Here is a 12,123-nt window from a genome sequence, read left to right as displayed (position 1 = left end):
AGTTTTTAATCAATTCATACTATTTCTCCATTAACCACTAGAGTCTTATACAGTGCTTACTCCACAAATCTGTAGTGTGCACTAAATTCTGGTAGCCTCTAGGCGTCCAGATTCTTTCAAAACTAGAAGTAATGCTAATGATCAACTAATCCACTTCTGTTTGCCTTTTGAGGAGGAGGGCGAATGCAGGTTTCAGTGATTTTTCTCAAAGTTGTGTAAATGGTGATAGTTTTCCTACCACGAATGCTATGGTACCTTCTGCAGGAAGATAAAGCCTGCTTTACCCCAAAGTTTCCTTCACAATTTGTACTTTTTCATTAACACTCACTGCAAACCGTGGGTGAGGCACTGTCTTATGCTGCTTCATTTGCTCAGCATTAGTGGTAGCTGTCGTCATTAGAGTGCTTGTTGTGTGCCGAGCATGCAGCTGAAAAGAAAACCGCACAGGTAAAAAAGTAGGCTTGGCTAACATGTGGTAGACACAGGCTTCCTCACCAAGGCTAAGTGCTAACTGAGTAGAACATTTTTGGGGAAGAATGTCTCTCGCAGAGTTGACCCTGGTATTAGAGAGCTAGAGAGGAATGTTGGGGGTACCCTGGGCCAGTGTCCTTCTTCGGGAGGATGCTTAGAAGTCCCTTTTTCTGGAGCCTGGCCATTTCAAAGTTTCAAAGAAAGAAATAAAATGATTTCTCTCAAAGTTCAGCTATAACCCTTAAACATAAGGAAAGTTCATTCCTTTCAAACTTTTCCGTGCCACAAGTCATATCCATTTTCTGGCATCTTAGCTATGATATGATGTCTACAACCTCACCCAGCAGTCACTGGACAAAGGACTTCCCGGTCCCTCTCTGCTTTGCCATTGAACACACACCGCAGGCTTGCCATATCCCATTGACCAATTCGTGTTGATTCATGCCTGTTTTCTCAGCACTTGGGCTCTGGTGTTACCACACATGTGTAAGAGGGCTCCATGAGCATCTCTCCGTGCTCAGTTCTTCCTCAGTCCTAAATGAAACCTCTGGCATAGAGTTTGGTATTCACAAAACCATTTGTTCATTTTCTCAAGGCTACCCTGGCCAAAAATCAGTCTGATCAGTTCCTGCTTTCACCTGGTTTCCGTGGTATTCTCGGTCTCCACAGGCAAGCTTTCAATTGTGTTATCAGTACCAGTGAGAAGCAGACGAACACAGACATTATGGTGATACTGACATTTTCTTCCTAACAAGAGTTTAAATACACCAAGAAGCAAGCACCAGTAACTTTGATATTGACGTTTTCAGTGTCTGCTAATGTGTGCACCAAATTGCTTAAGAGATGGTCCCTGCCTTCCAAGTTAGTCTAATGAAAGTGTGTTTCAACACACACATAAAAGGTACCCAGGATTCCAGATAGAATGCGTCCATGGTTACAGTTTGTGAATACTAGGAAACTGGTTTGTAAGAGTTGGACATTTGAGTAATACAGGCAATGACTATGGGCACAGGGAGACTACTCTTGGGCCGCATGTGGCCAGAAGGTGGCATTGCTGGAACTTGGTGTTTCTAGAGTAACTATCTTGTCAAAGAGTAGAAGGAGCAGTTCTTCCCACTTTTACACACCTGGGAACTATGTGCTCACCAGATTCCCGACAGCCATTCGTTGAGGGAGGCAAACTGCCCATCTTAGTCAGTGCGGCCAGTGTGCTCTCTCTCCTACTATCTGTTCTTCACCTCCGTCTGAGGGCTTCATTAAGACCTCTCAACTCAAAAGGGAGTCTAGGAGGACAGGAAAAGCTGAGATGTTCCCAGTTCCTGAGACCCCCTCAATCTCAAGAATGCCTTGGCTCCTGTACACGCAATTAGTTACTCATGCACACAATACAGTTCCCCAAATTGTCACTATTTATTGCAGCCACCAGATGGCAGTCTTGTTACATTTGCCTTTGTAGCGGCTCTAAAATTTAGCCTTGTTTTCAAAGGAAAGGGGAGATGAACGGAAGGAGTTGGGCACCTCAGGATGGAGAATGATGTTTTTCAGATATGGCAAGGTCCTTAGTCAAGATTATGAAGGGAACTTATGAGGCGGCCATCTGAACAGAGTCATACAGCTGGTTGACTTTGGGTTCTCAAGGTCACATCTGGGCGTAGTGTAACCCAGAACCCACATATGTCTGTTGGTGGGGGGCCATCAGAACTGGCTCCTCAGGATTCAGGTGCTGTCAGATGGGTTTCAGCATCTCCCTGCCACAGTGACTGTGCACCGTCATCCCGACCTCTTCCTTTTATGATTGCCTTCTTTTAAAAATAAGACTCATTCTCTGATTTTGTTTATGTGTATGTGTGTGTGCCTGCATGCATTTGTGTGCACCGCATGCATGCAGGTTCTCGGAGAGGCCATGGGATGTTGGATCCCCTGGAACTGAAGCTATAGGTAGCTGCGGGTCTTTTGATACTGTGTTGGTAAATGAACCTGGCTCGTCTATGGGTGCTGTGTTTTTAACTGCAGAGCCGTCTCTCTAGGTTTTTTATGTTTGTTTCATTAAAAGAATCTCCCATACATAAGAATTTGAGGTCTTCTGGTTTTAGTCATATTTAGTGACCTACAAAGAAGTGCTTTAGTTGATAGGAATTCATTGAGAATGTGAAACTACTTTTGTTTGCCTTGAAGGTTATTGGGAAAGAAGCCAGGCCTGAAGACACAGGAGGAGAATGGGGTTTACAGCCTCAATGCAGCAGGGGAGGAAGGCGGAGGTGGAGATAGTCAAGGCTTCTTGTGTAATCAATACAAACATTTAAATAATGTTGAAGCTTCAAATGCTGAAGGTTTTTCTTGGAATACTGCATTATGTGTGTGTGTAGATGCTCATTTAAACTCAACCTACATACCCATCCACCCCCCCCCCACATGTACATAAACTCACACGCACGTGTGTGCACATGTGTAAAGACATTTGAGTGGTGATAGGAGACAAAGCTTACTTTTTCTATTTCTCCTTTCCTCTCCCAACTGCTTATCACCTATATCTTCATTTTCAGTCTTTCCATAAATCCACTGTGTGCCAGGACTGGTCCTAGATATTGGGAAAAAGAAATACAAAAGACATTTCTGGTGTTCTGAATGTTTATTTCATCAAGACTGCCCATGGTCTGCCTCAAGATAGTCAAGTAACTGTCATGTGATATTACAGGTGCAAGAATAAAGTTGTGGCAGGGCAGTGTTGGCGCACGCCTTTAATCCCAGCACTCAGGAAGCAGAGGCAGGCAGATCTCCAGGAGTTTGAGACCAGCCTGGTCTACAGAGCTAGTTCCGGGACAGGCTCCAAAGCTACATAGAGAAACCCTGTCTCAAAAAACCAAAAGAAAAAATTAAAGAATAAAGCTGCGTGAAAGCCTGACACAGAGATTGGGAACCCAGCGAACACTCACGGGTAGACTTAATCAATAAGTTATATGATCGCAGAGAAGCTGTACTTTGATGCATAGAGAGCAGGTTGTGAAAGATTCCATATTTGTTCTTCTTAACTTGAATGGATGAGTAGGAGTTTACTAGGTACTAGAAGGAGAACATCTCTTAGAAAGGTGTAGGAGCATGCTTGCATGTACATGCTCTCTCATACAAAGACATTAAAGTGCCTGGTGTGTCTGATAAAAGAGCATTAGTTGGATGTAGTGTAGCAAGCCTGTATTACCAGTGCTAAGGGGTCGGAGGCAGGAAGATTGCAAGTTTGAGGCCAGGCTTGAAGATGGAGGAAGATCCTGATTGAAAACTAAGGGCTGGAAATGTAGCCCTGGGATACACTCTCTAGTCACGCTCTAGTGCTTAAACCCTCAGCACTAGAAAAAGAAAACAGCCTCACAGTCTGCAGTGCAAAGGATCACAGAGGAACCCGGTTGGAAGAGCTGGGCGGGGCTTGGCCAGTGTGTGAAAGGATGTGTTTTTTGCTCAGGGTACTGTGAGCTCTCTACCTGATGGCAACATAGACACACCAAGGGCTTTTAAGCAGGGAAACGACACCGCTGCCTGGCAGGACTTGGTGATTAACCTGAAGACCTTTCCTGGCTAAGGAGGCGAGAATAGGAGACTGCAGAATTCTCAGTCCTAAAAGAGACGTCTGTATCACATGTCCTCCTCCCAAGACACAATGATCATTGAGGAAGAATGGATGGAAAGACTGCAAGAGCCGGAGGTTGTGGGTGACTACAAGAAAGTGTCCTGCACACAGCACAAGTGGCTGCACATAGGAAACCTTGGCAATTATAAACCGTGCATAAGTCCCACGCAAGGTGAAGTCAGACCACGTCCCAGCACGGAGAGGGAGGTCAGCATGCATGTTTGCCTGCATGTGTGCCTGTGCACAGTTCGTGGGCCTGGTGCCTGTGGAGGCCGGAAGAGGGCATCTGATCCCCTGGAACTGCAGTTACAGGTGGTTGTGAGCTGTTGTGCGAACGCTGGGAATCAAGCCTAGGTCCCCTGGAAGAGCAGCCTTCACTGTTAAAACTGCCAGCCAGTCTCTCTAGTGCCAGTTTTCAGCCCCTTAATTCCCAGTCTCTCTGCAGATGAGAGAATTCATACCTGCAGGGCTCATCCATATGGGGTTGTGGGTGCTCAGTAGTAAATTCTAACTCCACTTTGGGCTGTGCTTTTACTTCGGCCATGCACGAGGCTTGTTCCCATGGTTTACATTCTTTTCCGCTCCCAGAGTGAAATGGAGAGGCATGAAGCCTAGAGGAAAGCAATGTGCATCAGTCAGGTTAGTGCCAAAAACAGAATGCCGAGAGATAAGCAGCCGGCGATTCAGTTCAAAATGAGCTGCTCGACCGAAAGCCTTGAGGGCCTGCATATGTGTGACAGCTGTGTAGCTTGGTCTGTTTGCGGGTTCCTAGCAGTGGGATCAGGACCTACCCCTGCTTAAGCTGGCTTTTGGGAACCTGTTCTTCATGCTGGGTTGCCTTGCCCAGCCTTATGCAGGGGATGGAGGAGTTTGATTCTGCCTCAAGTTGGTGTGCCACGTTGTGTTGATGCCCACGGGAGGCCTTTCCCTTTCAGAACAGAGGTGGGAGAGGAGAGATGGAAGTGGAGGTGGAGAGGGTGGATGGGGACCGGAGGAGAGCAGGGAGGGGAAACTGTGACTGGGATGTAAAATAAATGAAAAATTTAATTAACAAAAAAATATTCATACCATTAAAAAGCAACTTGAGGGCAGTAACTTACTTACTGGGAGCCTCCCTGTCACAGCCTTGCTGGTGTCAGGGAAATGTCGGAGGGATGGAACACAGCCAGTGGGCTCAGCTGTTGCTATATGCGTTTGCTTCTGCTGGTCTTCACTGATGAATCGTGCCCCCTAGAGTTGTGTACGGCCCGTGAATCTGTTGGCAGCAACCCTTCCTGCGAGGGCCTTTCTTTCTCCTTCCCTTCCGGGGCACTATCTGGAGTTCTACCTTTGGCTTTGAAAAACAATTTGATTTTTTTACGCTGTAAATAAACATACACTACCGGGAGCCATTTTCAAGCTGGTTCCAGGACTGACTTCACATCAGTGTGAAGGAAATGCTGGCAGCACGATTTGGAGAAAAAGGAGGGAAGGTGTGTGGGGAGTGAGAGAGCCACAGAAAGCATGGTGGTGGAGGGGCCAGTAAGGGAATGTGTGCACAGGGGGGAGGCAGGCCTTTTCTGAGGAGAACAGAGGAGCGAGGAAGTGTTTGCCGCTTCTGGGTCTGCACAGGCTGTAGGCCTTATCTCTAATTTTACCTAAATGAAGTGAGCAGGAATTCACGACTCAATCTCAGCTTTTCTTGGCAGAGCAAATAAATTTCAAGCTCCTGAAGTGAGAACTGTATCATACTTCCTAATGACGAGGCCCAAATGGTGCTACTCACTCTGCGCATCTGTGTCTGTGCTTGTGATAATAAGAATATCGTCTCTAAGGGGATAGAATAAGGAATTCAAAGCACCAGGAGACTGGAGCATGGAGCAAGGTGCTTCCAAATGGAACAGCATCAAATAACTAACTGCCTAGGCCCTGGCTTGCCGAACTGCAGTTGGCCTGTGAGTTGGCCTGTTTTGTGCCCTTCTCTCCCCATCACGGATGGGCTGGCTCACTGAGCTTAGGCCTAGCACAAACCCTTCCTATTTTTCAAATATCTGATCAACTTACCTGCTGTGGGAGAAGAGATTTGTTTTCCACTTTTTGGACAAGGACAGGACTGGCTATCCTTCTAGAAGTCAATGACTGGGCTTCTGAGGGGCTGCACGTTCCTGAAGCTATGGGTAATATCTATGGGTATGTGTGTGCTTGGGTGGTCTTTCAGGGGGAGGCACCTCACTGTTTATGATCTTGGAGGTTACCAGATCATTAAGAATCTTTGCCATGGTGTCCTGGCGAGTCATGGTGACTTCCAGGAAGTTAGTCCTCTTGGTGGCACTGAGCAGGGCGGGAATGAATACCATGGACAATGTGCTCTGTGTTCCAACTTGAATGGTGCCATTCTATTCTGAGGGTTCATTGTAGATTTCTGCAGAAGCTCCAAAGAAGGTAGACTAAGCCACTTTAAGACTTTTATGACAATTGTTGACCCAGGCAACTCATTGGATTCTTAAGAATTCCATTTAAGCCAATTTGTATGTGATAAGGGGTGTGAGAAGGAATATGTGAGGGAGGAAAGTCTAGAGCTGCCATGATGAGTCCTGTCAATAGTAAATGGGGAACACTGTGGGCTGAGGAGTCCTCTTGGTGGATTGAATGTAAAATAAGTGCCTCAGTCTTAATTCCGCCACTCCTCACCAAGATTTTTGTCAGTCATTCAAATTCTATGAATCTTATTTCGTCTCTGCCTAAATTATTATTTAAAACTTTTATTATTTTTGTTTATTATTAGTGAATGAGTGTGCATGTGATGTGTATCTGATAAGTGTAGAACACCCCAGCTGCATGGGGTGGGAGGAGGCCATGGGGGTCTGGGCAGGGCCTGGCAATGGTGTCATGTTGGGTGCCAATTTGTTGGCATACGAAAGAGTTCCACAATCGCCAGGGATGGGGTATAACAAAGGTTTATTTATTTGGGAGTAAACTCACAGAAAAGGTAGTGATTCACAATCCTCTGAGTGCACTGGGAACTGGAACTGAATCCAGCAGCCAAGAGGCCCATGCAGGCTTTTTGTCTGCATTTATAGTATATGAGACCATGCCCAAAGTAGACCGGTGTCTTAAAGTCTATTGGTTCCCACAGCAGATAAAAATGTGTGTATGCACGAGTGTGTGTGTGTGTGTGAGAGAGAAAGAGAGAGAGAGAGCAAACAAGAGCATGTGTGTGCCATGTGTGTTGTGGTATGGCTGTGGAGGTCAGAGGACAACTTTGGACTTCTTGGAGTCTTTTTCTCTTTCCAATGTGGGTTCCAGGATGCATTGTACCTGATTAGAAATTTCTTTATCCACTGAGAGATCTTGCTAGCCCAAGGCTAAGTGTATTTTACCCAAAGTAGAAGTATCAATAACTCCTATCAGTCCTTTCCCCAAAGTTATTTATAAGGGTAAAGTGGGATAATATGTATGAATTCTAAATTGCATGGAATTTTGTATGTTCCTAGTGTCTCATTAGAAAGAAGAATGGGTTGGTGGAAGACATTAATTTCCTTCTGGAGGATGATAAAAAAATTTTAAAAAATTATCTTTTTAAAATAATTTCACATATGTATATAATATATCTTTCCCATTCTTCACTCCCACTCCCCAGTATGTCCCTTTCCCATCATCTCGTCCTCTGGAATGGTGGATTTTATCTTGGAGCTTCATCAAAGTCTAAAGGTTGTCCTTCATCACTATCAGGATGGAGCCTGAGTCTCTAGGTCAAGACCAATCTCAGAGGTTCTATTGTGGATGCTGGTTAGGGAAAGGAGCATAGAGGATGAGCAGAGGAGATGGAAGTTGTCCTGGCAGGTCTCTAGAGAGGAGCTGAGAACTTATGCTTCAGTTTGTGTCCACTGAAGGCATCCATCCAACAGAAAGCAAAGGTGTGGCTATGTAGTGAAGAGCCAAGAAGTCCAAAGTCATTGACACTGGGGTGTGTACACGCAGAGCTATAAAACAAATGACTAAATTGGGGAGTCTGAGCTACGGGGGTGGAGGCTGGTATTTCAAACTACACCAGTAGAATTTAGGTCAGAAGAAGGATACAGTCTGGAACTACTTGTTGAGTTTGTTTAAGCCAAATCAAGACCCTTTGTTCCAATCTAGTATTCAAAGGAACTAGTACTGGACGTGCCAGAAGAACTTCTACTTCAGCTCTTAAACCCAGAGAAAAGAACAAGAGTGGGTGGTTCAGAGAAAAAAAATGTTCAAAATTTCCTTGAGCAATGAAGAATAGAGCCAGGCTCAGAGCTGTAATTTACAGGGCCTCAGATGAACCTCGAGCAGCTGTCCCCACATCTGGAAGGCTCAAGGAGTAGTGGGAAACAGTGGGAGATCTCATCCCTTTGGTCCCCCAAGGCGCTCTCCAAGGTTGTGCCCGATGACATTCTGTTTGCTTTGCTTTCCTCTGGAGTGTAGATTCCATGGTGAGAAGATGAGACACCCGTGACTTTTAAGGATCTTTGACAAAGAATGATAAAAGACATGAGGGGACAAGGGATGAATTGATAAGTTCATCAATTTATTTTCATATTAAGGTATAAAACATGATTTGAATTCCAACTTGGCAAGCCAATAATCGGAGAAATCAAAATGCTTCTAATCACTTTCCTTTCCAGAAAAATCTTGCCTAACCAATACAGTGCTTATGACCCTAGTCTCTGTAGGGTTCATCTTGGTTTTTGGGAGGAACTCCCAGCATGTTTTAGGCCAACAGAGTCATTCTTGGTCTTGATGTTAGAAAATCACCAGCCTCACCTCTGAAGGAAGTAAAATCTAACCCGACTGTGGCTGCCATCTCTGGCCTCAGCACTTCGCTTATTGGGCTGATCGTCTGCCTGGAACCCTCTGAATGAACCTGGTGCAGCCACATGGTCAACACCTGTGCTGGAGACCATCATGGAGATTGACACAGGAGGAAAGGGAACCCTGATTTTGATGAGTTTCTGAGGCAAGATGGATGTAGCCCTGTCTCAAGATGTGGTTCCACACAATTAGAAAAATCAAGCAAATGGAACTCCTTTCTGCATGAGTGTAATAAATGAGGGGCTTCTGCCATCTTTAGACAGGCGTAGGCGAGATTAAGACGATATCCTACGCAGGAGAAATGGCTTCCATAGAGCTCCTCATGCGTTAAGAGCTAAGGAAGCAGCTAAGCTGGTCGCTTAGGTTGGAGCAGGTGTTCAGTGTTCAGGTAGAATAAAGAGAGGTGAGTTCATGAGCTGAGTAAGGAAGCTGGCTGGCCAGCTGACTTTATATCAACCATTGACTGATTTGAACTCGAGACATCTCTACTCTGAAATGCTGGGTTAGGTGATGAGGTAGTGGACTTGTTTCAGAGAGGTGGGGGGGCATGAAGAATTGCAGGAGCAGCACATTGGGGAGTCGACTTCATGGGGCAGGCTTAGTCCATTTTGGAGGTGAAAATGTTTGCCAAATGTTTAATAGACTAGAATAATTAAACCGAGCGTAGCATAGGTTTAATCATTCACTCAGGATATATGGAGAGTCTGGTGTGCCCAGCACTATGCCGGGGCCCGAGGGAAAGAACAGTGAACAAGACACGTGGGGTTCCACTCTTACTCTGTCAGGGCACAGGGAATCAGTAAATAAAGAAGATCCAGGGCCAAAGAGATGGCTCAGTGGGTAGAGGTGCTTCTGCATAGGCCTGATGACCCGAGGTCCTTCCTCAGACCCCACAAGGTGGCAGGAGAGAACAGATTCCTGAGAGGTGTTTTGTGACTTTCACATGTATGCTGTGGCAGATACACACATACACAAACACATACACACACGCAAATACACATCTATCCACTCACAAATAAACGTGATAAGAAAATTAGTTTTTTAAAAATAGAGATACATTCCAGGATCTAAACAAAGTATGCCATTATAATTACTTTGTGACAGTGGGTGACTTGGAGATGACCCTCGGAGAAGCTGCTTGTTGGCTGAGACTTCAAGGGTATTGAAGGCCAAACAGATAGAGTCAGGCTTCCAGTCTCTCTCTGGGGGTGGTGGTACCTTTTACTTTCCAAGGACAACCGCATAGCAGAGGACAGAGAAAAGCACGAGGGTGGTAGCTGTGAGGTCCTAGCATAGGAACTGGTCGGCTGAAGCCACGAAGGAGACCCTTCCCAGAGCTGGGGAGGATGTTTCCATAGCCTTCTTCCCTCACCTGTTGTGAATATGGAAAACTCCAGAAGGCCGTGATGCCCATCAGAGGACTTAGTAAAGCGTGGTAATGCTAACGATGATGATGACAGCAGATAATATCTCCAGTACTAATATGTACTGTTGTAAGAAACAATTTTTATGTGTTCCAAACACTATTGTACTCTTTGGAAGTATTATTTATTTAATCTTCACAGCTATTGGTGCTAAGGTCTTATCCTTACCCTCTCCCCTGTTTTAGCAGTGGGGAAGCTGAAGCTTAGGAAAACACTGTCATGTACTGTGCAGCTGGCATCTGGTAAAGGATTTGTGATTCTGGTCTCTGTTTCTCTGTCTCTGTCTCTCTCTGTACCTGTCTGTCTCTCCATGTCTGTCTGTCTATCTGTCTCCTCTCTCAGTTATAATACACATAAAGCGTTCCATCCCATCAAGTTTTCATCTATCTATATCTATTGATCTATGTGTCACTGCACTGAGTCTGTGCTCTTACCCTTACACTCTGTGCCTTTTGTAGGCCTCAGCCAGATAGTCATCGATAGCTGATGTAGCAGTATCTTTAGAGACCAGAGCTTTCCAATGCGGTTCTCTGACAGAGGACCCCTTATCTAGATTGGTCCCCGCTCATTTGACAGACAAGGAAACTCAGAGTCTGAGAATCAGATCAGTAATAATAGCAGGGTGGATTCTGAGTTCTCCTAATTTCCACTCACTTGTGCTTTACACCCTCATATTCCTCTGCCTTGATTTCCTCACTAGAGACCCCTGGCAAAAGCGACTGAATAGAATTGTCTTCTCAAGAGGGGAGACACAAGTACTAAATAAGATAATACACATAGAACGTTTGGTGCAGTGCCTGGTCCCTAGTAAGTGTGCCACATCGCTAGTGTCTTTGCATAAGTCCACTAGGTCAGGTTCCGTGCTCAGGGGTGAGCTCTTTGGGCTGTGATTGGGGAAGGGAGATCGGAAGTTCTTGGGTGGGGAGGAGGTTTCCTCTCCCTGGGCTTGCAGTGTTGACTGTCAGGCAGCAAGACCTTGTTCAAACCATCATAGCGAGAGTAAAATGTGGTTGGAAGTCTTGTAATCCACCTTTCAAACTGTCGGGTGTAGGAAAGGAACTGCTTGCTCTAAATAAGTGGCTTTTCTTTGCGGAGTTGCTCTTTAATTATAGGCCTCCTTTGAACACTCAAACACAAGGCCTTTGTAAACTGTAACTCCCTCTTACACACATTCCTCTCCTTATGCCTACTTTCCCTTTCATTTATAGAGGACAAACACCCATCTCTTACTCATTCACGTAATGAATTTCAGATCTTTTGTCTCAGTTAAGGAGGGGCCTCAGTAGAATTATGGGCATCTGTCAGTCTCCCCATTCCAGGGCCCTAGAGGGGAGAAGATAAAGGGCAAAGGTACTCTTTGTTGACGGACCTCTCCCACCTTCTCTCCTCTGACAATGGAACCTGTTTGCTTGAGCAGCGCTTCTTTAACACAGCTCCCCAGCCTTTCCTCACCACCTTCTTCATCCTTAAAACTGCCGCTATTCCCCTCTGGCACTCTCTTCCCAATGAAACCCAGAGCGTTTTGTTTCTGGAAAGACCTTCAGCTTATCAAGAGAGACTAGGTAGGAAAGCCCCCTTCCTCTCTTTGGTTTCTTCCTTGTTAGAGAAAAAAAGAGATTCTGCCCGGATTTATTGATTTCATGTATATGCACATGAGTGTTTTGCCTGCATGCATGCCTGTGTCTGAAGAGGTTAGAATGCTTCGGATCCGCTTGCACTGGAGCTACAGATGACAGTGAGTCGTTATGTGGGTGCTAGGAACTGAACCTGGGTCCTTGGCATGAAAAGAGT

Source organism: Microtus oregoni, unplaced genomic scaffold (genome assembly GCF_018167655.1).
Source record: "Microtus oregoni isolate MIOR12 unplaced genomic scaffold, Mior012 000008F_ref0000371, whole genome shotgun sequence".
Classification (NCBI taxonomy): Eukaryota; Metazoa; Chordata; class Mammalia; order Rodentia; family Cricetidae; genus Microtus; species Microtus oregoni.
Note: the sequence above shows the minus strand (reverse complement) of the source record.